Raw genomic sequence first — 19,508 nt, 5'->3', positions numbered from 1 at the left:
CTATATGCTGATGATGCAGCCCTTGGTGCGTTGACTGGTAAACATCCAGAGAGAACACATCTAAATATTTCCCCACTTCTTATTGAATTTATGAGATTGTCACAATATTTTATAACCAACCTTCTATTGGCCCAATGCTTTACCACTGCAAGTATTTTGTGGTTCCCTTCTATTGACAATAGGATTTAACATTTAGAAGGACTCAAAAGTTATTTGCCTTATAAAGAGAATCATTCGTTTGCATAAATACTCCATTTTTAAAAAGCTAATGTATTTGATCATAAATATTTCTTTCACACAGGGTTCTCTCACAACCGCTTAAATATATTGTAGCTGCAGGAAAGGGAACTTTAACCTTCCATAATCCCCATAACACTGTTCCATGGAATTTGGGGTACTTGTTTTCTTTTTGCTTCTGGATGACTATAGACAGTAATTTGGTCCCTCGAGATGCTGGACAATCGTTATGTAATGCAAAGCTACGGGGAAAAGAGAGGAAGCTTGATTAGTGCTAATTACCCTGAGTCAGGAGCTGTCTTTTTAGTCCGACAAGATGCAATAAAATTCCTTACACAGTTTGTCAACTAGTTAGAAAGACAGGGTTCCACCATCCAGACCAACACACACTGTCATTTTCTTTCCTGGGAAACAAAACAAAGCCAAGTAAGGAAACCATAGAGTATGTCTTGGCTCTGCTGTCACTGCTGGTTGCCATCCAATTAGTCTTTTTGTCCTTTGGTGCCAAACATCTTAGACAATTGGATATCCAGTTAGAAGACATTCTGCCCCGAATGCCTGGCTAATTATTGCTTAAAAAGTAAGCATACCATAGATAATAAGAGGTCTGGAAGCTGTTGCTTGCCAGTGTGTACAACCCCTCACCAGGTCAGGTGCTTGTATGGCTGTGTCTGTGATGCCCATGTTCCCTCCCAGAAGTCTCTGCTCACACACCATGTTCAAGGGCAGGGAACATGGAAGGCAAGCAGCAGTTTCTCCTTTATTCTCTTGTCTCTTGGCCAGAAGTAAGAAAGCTCCTCATAAGACAATGCAGCCAGTCCTGATGAAACCTGATAGGCTAGGGTCAGATGGAATAGGAGGAGGACCTCCCCTATCAGTGGACTGGTGAAGGGGCAAGGAAGAAGAAAAGGGAGGGAACGTGGGATTGGGAGGGAAAGAGGGAGGAAGCTACAGTTGGGATACAAAGTAAATAAACTGTAACAAACAAAAAAATAAATAAAAATTAAAAATAAAAAAGAAAATTCCTCTTAAGGCCCTAGCTTCTTTTAATGCCTCTTATATTTCATTGGCCAGAAGTGGGTTCCATGGCCACCCTTTCTGAAGAAAAGGAAAGCATTCCATTCCTCTGTCTGTAAGAAACAGAAAGTGGACAAACAGTTCTTCAGGGGTTTGGCTGCTCCAGTGGACACCTGGCAATATTTTTATCATATGGACTGACTTCATGTGGATGGTCTCCTCACTGTCACCAAGTGCTCCATCTGCTGTGGTGCCATGCTTTCTAGAAAGGAGCAGAATGTATTTTTTGTCATAATATTGCATTTTTATTTTCAAATGATTTGTTCTCCAACCCCCAAACATGGTGTTATTTTACTTGAAAAGTGCAGCTTCCCCATGCCAAAGCAATGCTTTCTGTTGTTTTGAGACAGGGTCTCTCTATGTATCCCAGGCTGGTCTTCAACTCTTTTACTTGTGCTCCTCCTGCAGCATTGCAGAGTGTGGGGACTACAGGTCTGTCACCGCACCTGGCTACAAGTTTTGCTTCTATAAATGAAGTCAGATTAGGTGATTTTATGATTTCCGATATTCAAGGGAAGGATTAGTGGATCTTCTTTTTTGTGGTAGGAGGATTGCATTTAGGATTTGTGCATATGAGGTGAGGGCTGTACTATTGAGCTCACTGTCTACTTTTCACCTTGAGATGGAGTCCTGCTAAATTGCTCAGGCTAGCCTTGAAATTGCAATCTTCTTGCCTCAACATTTTCAGTAACTAGGATTACAAGCATATGGGTGCCAGGCTCAGATTTTCTTTGTTATTTCTGAAAAAAAGAGGGAGATAGAAAATCCCCCAACATATTTTCATTAACATCTGTATATTCTAGGAGATAGGATCCTATGTTCTGGGCCCTCAGTCCACAGAGACAGATATCATCAGCCTACCCAGAGGTGTTATTTTGTGTTAGAGAGCTAACACAAAATAGACACACTATCCAGTATTAGGAATGCACTATTCCATCCAGAGAGATCACCTTCCATTAGGAAAGTACCACTCCATCACAGCTTTTCGGTCTCATTCATCAACTCATAGTAGAGAATCTATCTTTGACATCTTACCTGTGGTATTTGGAAGTCACCAAGTGCCCCTGTGGCGTGATGAGATTCACATTTCACATCACCAGCGGAAAAAAAAATAAGTACAAAAATATCCTTGGTTCACAATTCATTATACAATGCTACAGAGTTTCTCAGTACATTAACCTTTCATACGTAAGAAACAAATAGACTGTTTTAATCCTCCTATAACTGTGATTAGTTGAAGAAATTGATTAACCTTAACAATTTCAAGATTTTTTTCATCTGTTCATAATTGCATTCTGCAATTGGAACATTTTTAATGTATTTTTTAGGCAGTCTCGATTTGACCTCTGTGGAGACACTCTGCAGCTCTGGTTTTTATTTGCTTCTTTAATTGGTTTTGGGCAAGCACTTAGAAGCTCCTACTGACTCCCCCCAATGATACTTTCCCTTTTTCATACAAATGCTATCTCTAACTTATTTTTTGGCTGCTTTCACAACAATGCTGATAAAAGAAAGCATTTAATTGGGGCTGGCCTACAGTTTCAGGGGTTTATTCTATTATCATCATGGTGATTATCATCATTATTATCATCATTATCAGCATGGCAGCATGTAGGCAGACATGGTGCTGGAGAATCACTGAGAGTTCCACACCCCAATCAGGAGGCAGCAGGTACAGTGAGAGCCATTGTGCCTGCCTTGGGCTTTTGCTTAAGATTTTACATATATAATATTTCAGTTTGCCTTTTAAGTTATATATGATATGTTGTGATTTGCTACTTCAATGACTAAAGATTAAATTTATGAATTTTTACTATTAGATTACATGGATAGCAACTTAAAACGTTGCTACTAGACAGTGTTACAATTGCCTGTGTATTTCTTCTGTGAGACACCTAGAAAACTGCAGAGCCTTTGGCTCGGCACATAATTTATTTCCTTTGATATGGCTGAATGTTTTCTAGCTCAGATGTAACAATATATACTTTAACCAGATTAAATATTTCAGATTGCCAGTCTTTTCAAATTCTGTCAGTTGTGATGGGTATAAATCGTCTATTAATTACTTCTCTGTTGCTCTGTTAAAACACCACGGCCAAGGCAACTTATGGAAGAAAGCATTTATTTGAGCTTATGATTGCATCAAAAGCCCTTGTCCATATTCATTGTCTATAACTCCTTAGCATTTTATACAGTTTTCTCACCAAGTAGAATTACTTCTCCTGTATATAAATTCTTGTTGTCAAAATTCATGATTCGGCAAAATGGCGGCGCTGGGACGACTCTCCTTCTGACCAGCAGCACTGCAGGATCAGTACAGCAACCAGTAGTCAGAACTCTCAGCCCTAAATCACAAGTGATTGTGTTTCCCAGGTGAGAGGATACCCCACGGTGGGAGACTCAATCAGCTTTAACTCACCCAGCTAAACCTCGGAAGAGATCCCGGTTCCGCCAGGCGCTTGGTCGCCAGCCCAGAGCCACATGCCAGCATGCTCTGATCACTGTCCCAGACTGAACTGTGGGCACTGCAACATCAGAGACTGAGATTTCCAGTCAAGAGATAACCCCACGATGCAGGAAACGATTGGGATCGACCTTAGGCCACCCAGACATCCCCTGGAAAAGACTCGGGGTTCTGTGTGCGCCCAGGAGCCAGCCCAGAGCCAGAGCCGGGAACCCAGGCACCGGCACAGAGTCCTGCCTGCGCCTGACTCACTGCCCCAGATAGAACTATGGGCCCCAGGGCACCAGAGACTGAGTTTCTCTGTCGGGTGCAAACCCACAGGGAAGGGAACGGCTGATCTGACCTCAGAGCACTCAGCCAATACCACCACCCCGAACAGGTCTCAGGAAAAATTACCCAGTTTCGGCAGATGCCCAGGCACCCAATCCCCAGAAACAGAGAAAGGCAAAGCCACGTAAGTCTTTACCTGCGGATTCTACTCGCCATCACAGACAGAACGGCTGTCCCCAAAGCAAAGACTGGGTGTCCATGTCAGAAGGAAACACCACAGCGGGGGGATCATCAGGTCCAACGCTCAGGACACCCAGCTCCAAAAGACTTTCTGGTGTTCTGCTCAGTTCACAAACCCCAAAAGACCAGGAATAACTAGACTCCACTGTAAATACATGAGGTTCTTTTTATTGTAAATTAAAAGTTGCAGCTTGGGCCCACACCCCCCACCGCCGAAGCGGTGGGAGCCGAGCACCCTGTGCTCAGGTTAGTTAGGTGATTTAAAGATTCTGGTCCATCCCAACATGCCCAAGGCAGGGGCAATTCCTGCCTGGCAAGCATCTATTGGTTGGCTATAGGATGGTCCCCAGACTATAATGACCTGGTGTCCCTCCCTAGGGGGATGGGCCAGTTTCCTAAGCAACTGTGTCTCTAGTGGGTGGGGAAAGAATGCAGTAAGGCAGTCCTTCCCCTCAGGGTATTACTAGACTTCTCCCCCCACCTAGTTCAGGCCTTAATAAATAATAGCTGATTTTTAATCTTTTGGTCTCTCATTTCCCCCTTTCCCATGATCATTTGAAGACCCAATCTTGGGTCTTCCAGATATGACCCCTTATATCCTATAGATTTACCTTTTTATAATGGGATCTGAGTACCATTAGTGTATTGCTTTCAAGCATTTCTTTGTGAAAGCCATCAAGCAATTTAAAAAACAAGGCCCAAAGATAAAAATCAAAATGAGTAGGGGTCCCTTCAGGGTGGATATAGGGGTAGTAAGCCAAAGAGAACTATTATCCTTTTTTTTCTAGTGTCTCTCTAGGCTTTTATCCCAGTTGCTGCAATATTAGTTTCCATTTCAGATAAGCAGATGCCCAAGATAATAGCTAATGCCAGGGAGCCAGCCCCATTTGACTTAGCATTTCAGCCTGCTAGGGGGCATTTGGGCAAAGATCCATCTTCTGGAGCTTCTTCAGTGCTGACCATTGGACCGTTGGCATCAGGGGCTAGGGAGGCTGAAATGCCAGGCAAAGGCTGGGCAATGGGGCAGTCAGAATCACCTGGTTAGTTGATCCACCCGAAGAGGCAGGGAGCAATCTTGTCAGTTTCCAGGAAGTCCAGATTTCAGCTTGCAGTCCATAGCTGATCCCGGAACAGAGTCAGACAGGTGAAAATCTGCTGAGACAAATTCAGACTGGAGACAGAAATTAAAATTTGTCTATTAAATGGGAAAAGTGAGGAATCCCAAGACCAGGGAAAAACTCATCTGGGTTAAGTTTGAGCTATGCCAGATCCAGGTCACATAACTTTTTGATTTCCTGAAACTCATGTTTTTTTATTTATTTTTTATTTATTTATTTTTTGGCACACAAAAGTATATATATATATATATATATATATATATATATATATATATATATATATATCCCAGACAAGTAACATATTAGCAAATTGAATATAACAAAATTTTGAGAGTAACAGGTAAAACTGCATCCCACTGAATGAGTATCAGTTAGCTGTTTGTTTTATAACCTTTATAAACAACTTAAATGTGTCCACAGTAACATTTCTTTTGTGGGCATAGCTGTTGGTAATCAGCCATGAATAGAGCTTGGCCATTTTTATACAGTCAGCATCTACTTTTAGCCCCCATCTTCATGTTCACACTGGAAAGTTAGGCAGAAATACATTACTGGCTTTAGTGCTAAACCCTGGATGCTGGGATTTTTCTTTATAAAGTAACTAGAGGGAATAGGTTTACAATATTGCTGTGTCAAAGTCTACCCCAGAAATGGCAGCTATTAAGAATACCATACTAAAAGCTATGACTTTTGGGTCAGATATACACATTAAACAGATGTTTTTAACATGACGAGAAGCACCTTTAAGTCTATCTCCAGAAGACAACCAAAGGAAATTAAAATTTCAAGGTGGTGACTGAAAAATAAGCAGTCAGTGCTCTGTCAACTTATCAGAACTCTATTGATCAATGCCAAAACTCTGAACTTCTGAAATATTATAACATAAGCACAACAGTATCAAAGAGGGGGGAGAAATCTAAAGTATCTCCCATTTTTAATATGCTTTAAATATTTTTATATCATTATAAGTTATATTCATATGCCTTAAGTCATTTACTTAAGACTCCAATCTTTTTGCATTTATTAACCCTGAAACATTTTCCCAGACCAAATAACACTCCAGATTTTTATAACCGAAACTCTTATATCCACAGACCCTACATAAGCTCCATATTTTTTATATCCATTTATTTATCTTAAGGCAAAGGCAACTAACATGAATCCTGTGAGCAAGGCAAACCTATTTTCCATTCTAAATAAGATCTCTAGTACCTAGTAGTTCTAGCTAACTAATGAACTGATCAATGAGCTAACAGTGGATCTAATTGTCTGCTCTTTAGTTGCAAAGCTACCATTAGCTTAGTATAGCCATCAAATTGTTCAGAGACCTGAGAAGGATAAATTATAAGCTAAATAAATATGCCAATCCATGTGCCAATCAAAATGACAGAGATGACTAGTCATAACATCATGGGCAGAGGTGGTCCAGCCAAGCACAGATGAGAGACTGCTTCTGTGGAAAGAGGAACATGAGAGATTGACCTCACCTTGCCTCTCGCAATGTGAAACAATAGCTCTTTAGGTATCCACGCCTTTGTCCACAGTTTAGGCTGGGCCCTACCAGTGGGCCAGTTGGGGTAGTATTGCCCAGTGGTTAGCATACCACAATCCGGAGTCGCCTTCATCTGTTGTGCCCAAATCTTCTCGGACACCTTGAGGGAGCTACTGCCAGGATTTTGGGACTCTCTGTCACAATAAGCTTTCATGTTAAAATGCCATATTTATCAGATCTCTGGCAAGCTTGAGGGCCAGCATATCTGAGTTTCTGAGTTAATCTTTGTCTACCTTTATCTGCTCTAAACTGTGTCCTTTAAAACAGAATGCTATACTCTCTAATTCTGGCAATTTCCTTAAGTGCATCTTTTAGAACTATATTTTAAGTAGCCTAGGCTTAACCTTAAAAAAACCTAAATAAAGAGACTAGGTAAGGCTCAACTGCAGTATAACCTTAAATCTGCTCTTTCTGAACTAAAATCAAAGCAAACCTTTTAATCAGATACAGTTCATAAAGAGGCTAGCAAATCTTGCTGCTCCTACCACTTGCATTAAAATTGAACAGTAAAAAGCTTTGTACTTAGCACTAATCAGAGGCCTGAACATAACTGGTAGACCTACACAAAGATGGTCACAAATTCAATGTCTCCACCCTCTGTATCTCTGGACCAGCATGGTGGCTAGCCATGTGTTAGCACAGGCTGTGACTGACAATACCAAACATAGCCAAACACTGTGGAGCATCCACAATCCCCCACAACCAAAGTTCTAACATAGTGATCAAATAAGTTTTAGAACCAACTGCATAACAGAACAGTACAGAACAATTTAAAACTGCACGAATTATTTTAGCCATACCAAACCTAGCAGCCAGAATTCTTTCCCCTTAAAAGAGCATAAGAAAACAATGAAGAATCACCAGCCTTTTAAATGAATTATAACATATTTTTAAATACAGTTCTTTCTCAAATCATATTAACTCTCTGGCTTTTTATAATATATTCACTAACCTTCTGCAACATTTTATATACCTTCAGTTTCCTAGCTTCGTTCTTCTGGCTTAACCATTCTTATTTTAGACAAGCTATTTTTTAAATATCTCTTGCTCTCTCCCTTCCTTTTCAGACAACACAAAAACTCTCATCAAAATACTTTCCATCCTGACATGATTCTGCTGGAGCCCAGTGTCCATGATTTGCTTTTGATAGGAAAAGCAAAAACAAGTTACATTAATACAAAAAGAAGTTCTGAACCTGCTAAACTCTTTCTCTAAAATTACTTCCCTGTAGCAGATATGGTCCAAAGTCACATAAACAAACTCTAAGGAACTTAGAACAAGTTTAGGGTGAAAACATGTTTTCCGATAAACAAAGCAGCATAACAAGCAAACAGCTTCCTCAAGATACATTGTAAAAACTGCAATTTTCTCAATTAGCTCAAACCATATGGCTTGGTTTCATTTACTAAAATTAATAAAATAAATACCAAAATTTTTTGTTCTCCCCCAAAAGGATCAAGAAATTGTTTCAAATTTTCTGTTATACTACCCAAGATTATTTTCTAAAATGCCTGATAAACTTTAAACATTTTAGAGCTTTAAACATTTAAACATTTTTTAAAACCTGTTTTTGCAATATCAAACTAAAGTACCCCTTTTGTAGGAGAGGAGTCACAAAGCATAACCATAATTTTAAAAGTCAAAACCAGATTTTAAAACCAGAATTTACCAGTGTAAACAATTTAATTTTTAAAACCAATACCAATTTAAAATAACTCTGCCAAGTAGATTCTCCCCACCCCAGGACCCAGCAAGCACCAGAAATTAAAAGACAACGCCAGCATAAAAATCACAACCAAAAAAGGCAAAGCAATATGGGATCCCCAGAACCCAGTTATCCATGGATGAGTAGCCCTGGACACCCTAATATAAGTGAAATTCAAGAAGATGACCTTACATCTATGCTTATGAAGAGGTTAATGGAGGTAGCAAATAAAATGCGTGAAGATTTAGGGGAAGATATAATAAAACAGATTATGGTCATTCATAAAGAAATACAGGAAGATGCAGCCAAACAGCTTGTGGCGTTCAGAGAGAAAATGATTAAATCACTGAAAGAAATAAAAGAAACAGAGGAACATTTAAAGAAATAGCTGAGAAAATTGAAGGAAAATATAATCAGACAGGTGAAGGAAATCAACAAAACTCAAGATCTGAAGATAGAATTGGAAAAATTAAAGAAAACACAAATGAAGGAAATTGTTGAAAGAAAGAACTTAGGGAAGAAAACAGGAACTACAGAGATAAGCATAACCAACAGACTACAAGAGATGGAAGAAAGAATCTCAGGTGTGGAAGATACAATGGAAGAAATTGATGTATCCGTCAAAGAAAATAATAAATCTAAAAAATTCCTGACACAAACCATCCAAGAAATCCAAGACAACATAAAAAGACAAAACCTAAGAATAATAGGAATAGAGGAAAAAGAGGATTCCCTCCTCCAAGGCCCAGAAAATATTCTCAACAAAATCATTGAAGGAAATTTCCCCAATTTAAAGGAGAGGCCTATAAGACTACAAGAGGCTTACAGAACACCTAATAAATTAGAACAGAAAAGAAAATCCTCCAGCCACATAATAATCAAAACAGTAAGTATACAGAACAAAGAGAAAATACTAAAAGCTGCAGGGAAAAAGGCCAAGTAACATATAATGGCAAACCCATAAGAATCACACCTGACTTCTCAACAGAGACTATAAAAGCCAGAAGGGCCTGAACAGATATCATGCAGACCCTAAGAGAACACAGATGTCAGCCTAGGCTACTGTACCCAGCAAAACTCTCAGTCCTCATAGACAGAAAAAACAAGATATTCAATGACAAAAACAAATTTCAACAATACCTACACACAAATCCAGCATTACAGAAGACACTAGAAGGAAAAATACAACCCAAGAAAACTAACTACTTTCAAGAAAACACAGGAAATAAATAATGTCACTACAGCAAAACCAAAAGGAGACAAACACACAAACACACTACCATAGGCAACATCAATATCAAAGGATCTAACAGCCACTGGTCATTAACCTCCCTCAACATCAATGGACTCAATTCTCCAGTAAAAAGAAACAGACTAACAGAATGGATGTGGAAACAAGACCCAACAATCTGTTGCATATGAGAAACACACCTAAATCACAAAGATAGACATTACCTCAGAGTAAAGGGCTGGAAGACAGTTTTCCAAGCAAATGGACATAAGAAGCAAGCAGGAGTCGCCATTCTAATATCTAAAAAAGTATATTTTCAACCAAAATTAATCAAAAGAGATAGAGAAGACCACTTCATACTCATCAAGGGAAAAATCCACCAGGAAGATATCACAATCCTGAACATCTATGCCCCAAATGCAAGGGCAACCACATTTGTAAAAGAAACATTAATAAAACTTAAACCACACATAGACTCCCACACATTAATAGTGGGAGGCTTCAACACCCTACTCTCAACAATGGACCAGTCAACAAAACAGAAATTAAACAAAGAAACAATAACTCTGATAGAGGTCATGAATCAAATGGACCTCATGGACATCTACAGAACCTTTCACCCAAACACAAAAGAATTTACCTCTTCTCAGCACCTCATGAAACCTTCTCCAAAATAGACCACATAGTTGGTCACAAAGAAAGACTCAACATATACAAGAAGATTGAAATTATCCCTTGTATCCTATCTGATCACCATGGACTAAAGCTGGACCCCATTGAAAAAAATAGCAAAAGGCCTACACACACATGGAAACTGAATAAATTGCTACTAAATGACAGCTGCGTCAGAGAAGAAATAAAGAAAGAAAATTAAAGACTGCCTAGAATTCAATGAAAATGAAGGCACAACATACCCAAACTTATGGGACACAATGAAAGCAGTGCTAAGAGAAAAGTTCATAGCATTAAGTGACTTCAAGAAGAAATTCGAAACCTCTCATGCAAGCAACTTAGTGGCTCACTTAAAAGCCCTAGAAAAAAAAGAAGCAGACACACCAAAGAGGAGTAGACGGCTGGAAATAATCATACTCAGGGCTGAAATCAATCAATTAGAAACAAATAAAACAATTCAAAGAATCAATGAAACCAAAAGCTGGTTTTTGAGAAAATCAACAAGATAGACAAACTCTTAGCCAAACTAACTAAAAGGCAAAGAGACACTATCCAAACCAACAAAATCAGAAACAAAAAGGGACACATAATGACAGACACTGAAGAAATCCAAACAATAATTAGGTCTTACTTCCAAAGTCTATATGCCACAAAATTTGAAAATCTAAATGAAATGGACAATTTTCTTGACCAATTCTACATGCCAAAGCTGAATCAAGACCAGGTAAACCAATTAAATAGTCCTATATCCCCTATAGAAAGAGAAGCTTTCATCAAAAGTCTACCATGCAAAAAAAAACAAAAAAAAAAAAACAAAAAAAAAAACAAAAAAACAAAAAAACAAAAAACAGGGCCAGATGGTTTCAGTGCAGAATTCTAACAGACTTTCAAAGAAGAGCTAACACAAATACTCTTCAAACTATTCTACAAAATAGAAACAGGAGGAACACTACCAAACTCATTCTATGAAGCCACAATCACCTTGGTACCTAAACCTCACAAAACAGAAATTAAACAAAGAAACAGTAACTCTGATAGAGGTCATGAATCAAATGAACCTCACGGACATCTACAGAACCTTTCACCCAAACACAAAAGAATTTACTTCTCAGCACCTCATGAAACCTTCTCAACAAAGAAAGAGAATTTCAGGACAATCTCCCTCATGAACATCGATGCAAAAATACTCAATAAAATACTTGCAAACCGAATCCAAGAACACATCAAAGATATCATCCACTACGACCAAGTAGGTTTCATCCCAGGCATGCAGGTGTGGTTCAATATATGGAAGTCCATCAATGTGATCCACCACATAAACAAACTGAAGGAGAAAAGCCACATGATCATCTTCTTAGATGCAGAAAAGTCATTTGACAAAATCCAACATCCATTCATGTTTAACGTCTTGGAGAGATCAGGGATACATGGCACATACCTGAACATAGTAAAGGCAATATATAGCAAGCCTATAGCCAACATCAAACTCAATGGAGAGAAACTTATTCCCACTGAAATCAGGGACAAGGCAAGGCTGCTCACTCTCTCCATATCTCTTCAACATTGTTCTTGAAGTCCTTGCTACAGCAATAAGACAATTGAAGAAGATCAAGGGGTACAACATGGAAAGGAAGATGTCAAAGTATTACTATTTGCTGATGATATGATAGTATACCTGAGTGACCCTGACAATTCTACCAGGGAACTCCTACAGCTGATTAACACCTTCAGCAAAGTGGCTGGATACAAAATTAACTCAAAGGAATCAGTAGCCCTCCTGTATACAAAAGACAAAAGAGCTGAGAAAGAAATTAGAAAAACAACACCCTTCACAATAGCCACAAATGACATAAAGTACCTTGGTGTGAACCTAACCAAGCAAGTCAAAGACTTGTATGAAAACAATTTCCAGTCTCTGAAGAAAGAATTAGAAGAAGGTATCAGAAGATGGAAAGATCTCCCATGCTCATGGCTTGGCAGGATTAATATAGTAAAAATGGCCATCTTACCAAAAGCAATCTACAGATTCAATGCAATTCCCATCAAATTACCAACACAATTCTTTACAGACCTTGAAAGAAAAATTCTCACCTTCATATGGAACAAGAGACCCAGAATTGCTAAAACAATTCTCTACAGTAAAAGATCTTCAGGAGGTATCTCCATCCCTGATCTCAAGCTGTACTATAGAGCAACAATACTAAAAACTGCATAGTACTGGCACAGAAACCGACTGGTGGATCAATGGAATTGAATAGAAGACCCTGACATAAATCCACACTTATGGACATGTGATTTTTGATAATGATGCCAAAACCATTCAATGGAAAAAAGACAGCATCTTCAACAAATGGTGCTTCTCTAACTGGATGTCTACATGTAGAAAAATGCAAATAGATCCATACTTATCACCCTGCACCAAACTAAAGTCTAAGTGGATCAAAGACTTCAACATAAAACCAGACACACTAAACTTGTTAGAAGAAAAAGTGGCAAAGAGCCTTGAACTCATTGGCATAAGAAACAACTTCCTGAACAGAACACCAACAGCACAGGCTCTAAGATCAACAATCAATAAATGGGACATCATGAAACTGAAAAGCTTCTGTAAAGCAAAGGACACTGTCGTCAGAACAAAACGACAGCCTACAGATTGGGAAAGGATCTTCACCAACCCTATATCTGAAAGAGGAGTAATATCCAGTATATATAAAGACCTAAAGAAGTTAAACAGCAAAAAAGCAAATAATCCAATTAAAAAATGGAGTACAGAGCTAAACAGAGAATTCTCAATAGAGGAATATCAAATGGCAGAGAAACACTTAAAGAAATGCTCAACCTCATTAGCCATCAGGGAAATGCAAATTAAAACGACCCTAAGATTTCACCTTTAACCCATCAGAATGGCTAATATAAAAAACTCAAAAGACAACACATGCTGGAGAGGTTGTGGAGAAAGGGGAATCCTCCTCTGTTGCTGGTAGGAATGTAAACTTGTACAACCACTCTGAAAGCAATCTGGCACTTTCTCAAACAAATGGGAATAGTGCTTCCTGAAGATCCAGCTATACCTCTCCTAGGCATATACCCAAAATAGTCTCAAGTACACAATAAGGAGATTTGCTCAACCATGTTTGTAGCAGCCTTATTTGTAACAGCCAGAAGCTGGAAACAGCGAGGGGCATCCTCAGTGGAGGATGCACAAATTGTGGTATATCTACAGAATGGAATATTACTCAGCAATAAAAAACAAGGCAAAAATGAAATTTGCAGGTAAATGGTGGTATCTGGAAAAGATCATCCTGAGTGAGCTATCCCAGAAGCAGAAAGATGCACACGGAATATACTCACTCATATAGACATATAATATAGGATAAACCTACTAAATTCTATATACCTAAAGAATGTCAAAATTCTCTCTTTTCATTTGTATTCATTTTCCTCCCCTACCTATGATGTCTTCGATTATGCAAATTTTATTTCTTGAACTCATTGTTTCTATTGTTTTGTGTTTTATTTAGGCACTATTCCTATTTCATTACAGGCATCTCTTTTCTGTTTCTTATGCTGCTTTTGTAATTTTGCTTTGTATATTTACGTATTAATTTATTTGTAATTTAAAGGTTTTTAGATTTTTATTTATTTTTATTTTATATGTATGAGTGTTTGCCTGCATGTATGTCTGTGTACCATGTGTGTACAGTGTCCATGGATAGCAGAAGAGGGTGCCAGATCCTTTGAGCCAGCAGTTACTGGTTGTGAGCAGCAGATGGTTGTGAGCTGCCATGTGGGTGCTGGGAATTAACCCAGGACCTTTGGAAGAGCAGCCAGTGCTCTGAATCACTGGGCAGTCTTTCCAACCCTTTACCTGGAGTTTTTAATCTGTGTAAAAGGAGGCTTCCAGCCTTATTTTTCCTTATATGGATAGCTGACTGGGTCACCTCATTTATCAATAGTGCGTCTCCTTTCACTGGTAATGCTGTGATCCATACTCTCTCCATGTACCTTACTGCATGTGAATTTTCTTTAATCCTTCTATGCAAGTACACTTGCTTATTTATCTATCTATTTATTTATTTATTTATTTTATTTGTGACTGACATTATACAATATTGTCTTAATTACCATATTGAAGTTTTCAAATACATAATTGTATATCTTTCTGTTTGGGTTTAAATAGTGTGGGCTTTTTGTGACTATCCCTGTAAGAATATCAAATCATCAAATTCCATTTAAAAACCTGTTGTGATTTGATTTGAATTATATCTTGGGGATATTTTACTTCTGTGTAGTTTCTATACCTAAATTTGAATTTTATTGCTTTATGCTTTAGATTTATCTTATACATTTAGCATACTAGATCCCCCTTCTCCTTCTGAGTCCATTCTCCTGTTCCTAAAGCACACCTTGTGGAATTCTTTCATAGAGGTTCTGAGCAGTAGGAGTCGTTGAATATTTATTTTGCAATCAGTGAATGTACTTCTTCAGAGGTGACAGTCTGTACCTGAGTTGCCTGGAGTGTAGCAGGCTGAGCCTAGTCAGCTGTCCAACCTTTTCATTAGTGGCATACTTCAGGACAAACTCTTTCCTTTGGTTGCCTTTATGCAAAAATTGAATGCCCAAGGCTTATCAAGATCCAGTTCATCTACCCTAAGTCAAGACAATACTGAAGAAATGTCTCAGATTCCAACAAGACCTTCACTGACAGTGTTGTTCAGGTCAGCTCCTCCCTCTGTCCAGTCTGTTACCACCCATTCTACACCTGCTGTGCCCAAATGCTTTCCCAAACAGACTGCCTCTGACTGATTCAGAGTGTTTTTCTAAGGCAGATAGTGCCAGGTCTTCTCCATAAAGGTAGAAACTAAGATAGGATTTATGACTTGAACAAAGGCCACTTTACTGCTCTGAGGACCTTTTACGAGGTAACAGTGTAGTGGTTAAAGTCTTCATCAATAACGAACTGGGATGGTATTCTAATAGAAGGTACTTATCTAATGGATACAGTTTATCAAGCAAATATGAGAGAAACAGTAATTTTAAGAACAATGGCAATGCTGTTGCTAAGTAAAATTAATTATTTGAGAACAGAAAAAAAAAGACAAAAGTGCTTAATTGGATTTTAAAATCTAACAGTAAAATGGAGTGGGTTCTGCTAGGAAATGAAGAGGCTTTTTTATTCTTCAGTAGGAAGGCGGAAAAAAACTGAGGAATCAGCCCAACTCTTAATCATAGGTGTGGCTGATCTCCAAAGGAGATTAAGCATAAAACCTGGGGAGCATAGCTGTTCCAAGATCAGGACACTGGTGAGACTGAGACTCAAGTGCAAGCATCTGGCTCGTGACACCTAAAAGTCTTACATTTACAGTTCTTCCAATTAATGTGTCCCATTTCTGCAGTTAATTGTGAGTGTCTCTGCAGCCTTTCTGGCCAGCAGAGGGATGAGCATGGAAAGCAAGGGGGCAATTTGGCTCAACGTGACTCAGCAGCCAGGTGTTGGTTCAAACTTCAGGAGTCTGACCCCTACCCCACCCCACCCAGCTGTTTATTTTAGGCAAATTTAAGCCCAGAACAATTTGGTGAGAACTATTCTAATGATGATAATTAACTCAATCCCTCCTTCACAACGAAGCATACACAACTCTCTTTGAGGAAAAACATAAGCTAAATACAGATCAGATATGATTACATGGAAGCTCTTTCTAAAGTCTACAGAGATAGGTTTTTTAGATTGACTGACAGCAGGTTTACGATTAACTGAGAAAACATATTTACAATAAGGGTCTGAGGAGAATCCAGTCCCTGAAAAGTCTCTGGCTATATATATAGCACAAAGGTCACCAGGCTAGAAAGCAGTCCACTGCAGCCTTCTGGGTAGATATCAGGTTTTTCATGCCTTCCCTTGAAGGGACACATGGTGAGCTTAGAATTTCAGGTTCCCCTCATGTTTATCCATGAGCACAGAAATCTTCATGCCTCCTACAGTTACTAGCTAATCCTCTCTGTTACTTGGAATCCACACAGATACCTCCTTAGAGTCTTTCTCCAGTTCCATCTATACACTGGGCATATGGCTAATGTTCAGTTAGAACATAAGTCGGCACAAATAATGTAATGAATGGTAAGAGCTGTGTGGCTGTAACAAGGCAGATGACCAGCAGAAGGCTAAGGAGATGCCTGCTAGGTATGGAGTTCCTAGAGACAAAGTGGATGGGCAATAAATAAGGATACTGTTCAGTTTGTGCACTTATAAAAAAAAAAAAACAAAAAAAAACAAGAAGCCAGATATGGTGGTTCACATCTATAGGCATAAGGTTACTGTGTAATTCAAATCCTGATTTCTGTACCCTCCCCTATGCCCATGCCTGGTTGCAGTCCTTGTTCTGAGAATCTCCTGTCTCAGTGTTGTGTAAACACTGCTCCACAATTATCCTGATATGCCAGTAAAGCACCTTACAGCTAATTAATTGATAAGCAGGGGAGAGACTAGGACTGGACTTCCTGCCAGCAGGGGAGGAGAAGTAAGAGAAGAGGAATTAGGAGAGGAAGAGGAAGCAGAGATCCAGGTGACATGAGGAGAGGAGCTGAAGCAGGGAAAGCTAGAAAGTGCAAGTATCTTGGGATGTACTCGGGGAGGAAAACAGAATAGCTTGGAGGGTTAAGAATAGAGTAATAACTGCTCAGTTATTGTGCTGTGAAGCTTGTTATTAAACAAATATAAAACAGTCTCAATTATTTGTGTGATGGCCAGGTTAAGAGAGAAACTGAGAAACAGTTTTATAAGACTAACTTTAACACATGTCTGCAATCCCAGCACTTGGGAAGCTGAAGTAGGACTGTGGGCTCAAATGTGTGGGCCACATAATAAGACTAGACTGAAGGAGGAGGTGAAAGGTGGAAGGAAACACATGAAACTCAGAAGCACATGATCAGGAGGATGTTGTTAATACTCCAATTATGAGCCGGGGTTTCTTCACTTATCTATGCATTTTGTATAGGAAAGTATAGTCATTTTCACTTGACAATACTATTTATGTTAATATGAAATAGGTTTACTAGTATCAATTTTTAATGAAGTATTTAAATTTTTTTATCAATTTTCAAGTTATCAGTAGTCCTTCTGACAATAGGGAAACATTCAACCACTGAATTTTGTTACAAGCCCAAGAGAATATAAGGGTTCCTACTACACTCAAGCCAAAATAGCTATGTAATTTTGGGTCAAGTTGCATATTATCTCCCTGTTTCTTCATGCATTAAAATTTTAAGGGCACACAAGCAAAGTGCCTAGAATGCAAGGAGAAAAACCCAGAATGCATATTAGCTGTTACCCCCATTTTCTGTTTGTGAAGGAGTATCAAAGAAACTGGGGACAAATGGCTAACTGTGGTGCACATTGGCATATACCAAACCACATGCTGACCAGCTCACTCAGGACATGGGACTCCACAAAGCTCTTCTCACCTCATCACCTATCCTAAACTTCGCCAGCTCGTGGACTTCCCTTCCCTAGCTTCTCATTCCTACAGAACCCTGCCATTTGGGCCATGAGTTCCCTTGGCCCTTTTGTTCTCTTGATCCCCTCTCTTGTCACTCTGTCCTTTGTTTTCTCTCTCTCTTTTTTCTTCCTTCCTTTCTCTTCTCTTTCTCTCTGTCTCTCCTCTCATGGCTGGTTCAGTCTACTGACCATGCTTAGTCTACTACCTTCTCTCCCTGCTCTGGACTCTTCCAGATGCCTTTGGCTGTTCTCTCTGGTATCTACAATAGAAACTTCTCCTTAACCATACCTTGGAGCAGTCATGTCCTCGTTTTATACAAAGAGGAGGAGGTGGTAATGTCTGCTGAAACTGATAAACGTGGTGGAAGGTTGAGAAAAGGAAGGCTGTTTTGATATAATGTGGTAAACGGGAATGATGCAGTTGATTAGGAAAATAGAGGACAGAAGGAAAATCTTGAGAGGTTTGAGATTAGTGACATAGACACCTGCTTATGCATTAGGCCTCTGGCCAAAAACGAAAATGAAAATCAACCAACCAACAAACCAACCAAAAACCACTGAGAAAATCAATATAAGAAGGAAAAGGTTCATCGTTTAATTATTAAGAGTAGAAAAGAAAACATGACCACAGAATACAGAACAGCAAGGACAGGTTAGGAGCCTTGTAAGCCAAGACACTCAAGTTCGGATTTCACTGATGAAGCAGCTTTCTTTTGGAGCTGAACCTCAAGGTGTGGTCACAAAAGTGGAGTCCTGGAATATAGTAAAGGTGATAGCAAATGGCAATGAAGAAATCAAAAGACCAAGATGAGAAGTCTTCCATGGGATGTGAATGTGAATAAAGGTAAGGGCAAAACTATGGATGGGTATAAAATAGCTATACTCAGGAATAGAAGGTATGACTTTCAGAGTTATTTAAGGCAGTCTTGTGGGAAAGTATACTGAGGGCTCAGCAACAGAGCAGAAGCCGAGAATGTGATTTGCTCACAAAGAAACAGAACACACACAGCAAAGTGCCACCAAAAGACAACCTCCGAACTCAGAACGCCAGTGTTGTGAGATAACCAATAAAAAGCGGGACTTGAGGTCTCTGGTGCGCATGCCTATAATGCCAGCGCTGAGAGAGGGAGGAGGGTCATGGTTCACTGCCAGCTTCCACTTACTATGTCTCAGAAAACAACAAAGAAAAAGAAAATGAGATGTAATACCTGTCAGGTTCACGGATTTCAAAAGTTCAGGCAAAAAATCGCTATCAAATTTATTTTTCTCTTTCAAAAATTTTTTGTGGGTTCATCTTTCTGTTGCTCTTGGTCTTTTTAATTCTCTGTAAATAATAAAATAATAAAATTAGATTAAAATAATAAAATCAGAATACGATAACGCAGGTCTAGAGGTCCTGCAGCTCTCAGTTCCCTATTTTCCTTCTCAAGCCTGGAGTCAAGAAGGC

The 19,508-nt window shown here is 39.1% G+C and overlaps 1 long non-coding RNA gene across 1 annotated transcript; it reads right to left on the bottom strand.

Annotated features, from left to right (window-relative positions):
• Positions 1 to 3,495: 3,495 nt before the first annotated feature.
• Positions 3,496 to 19,376, bottom strand: LOC129687240 (uncharacterized). Its single transcript, XR_008721749.1, has 5 exons — positions 19,270 to 19,376; positions 5,326 to 5,459; positions 4,245 to 4,433; positions 3,734 to 3,839; positions 3,496 to 3,617 (listed from the first exon to the last, which is right to left on the bottom strand). It is a non-coding gene; the product is annotated as an uncharacterized LOC129687240 (long non-coding RNA).
• Positions 19,377 to 19,508: the final 132 nt, after the last annotated feature.

Source organism: Psammomys obesus, unplaced genomic scaffold (assembly GCF_907164565.1).
Source record: "Psammomys obesus unplaced genomic scaffold, mPsaObe1.curated_primary_1811, whole genome shotgun sequence".
In the NCBI taxonomy this organism is placed as follows: Eukaryota; Metazoa; Chordata; class Mammalia; order Rodentia; family Muridae; genus Psammomys; species Psammomys obesus.
The sequence above is the reverse complement of the archived record's forward strand: the minus strand, read 5'-3'. Positions and strand labels throughout refer to the sequence as shown.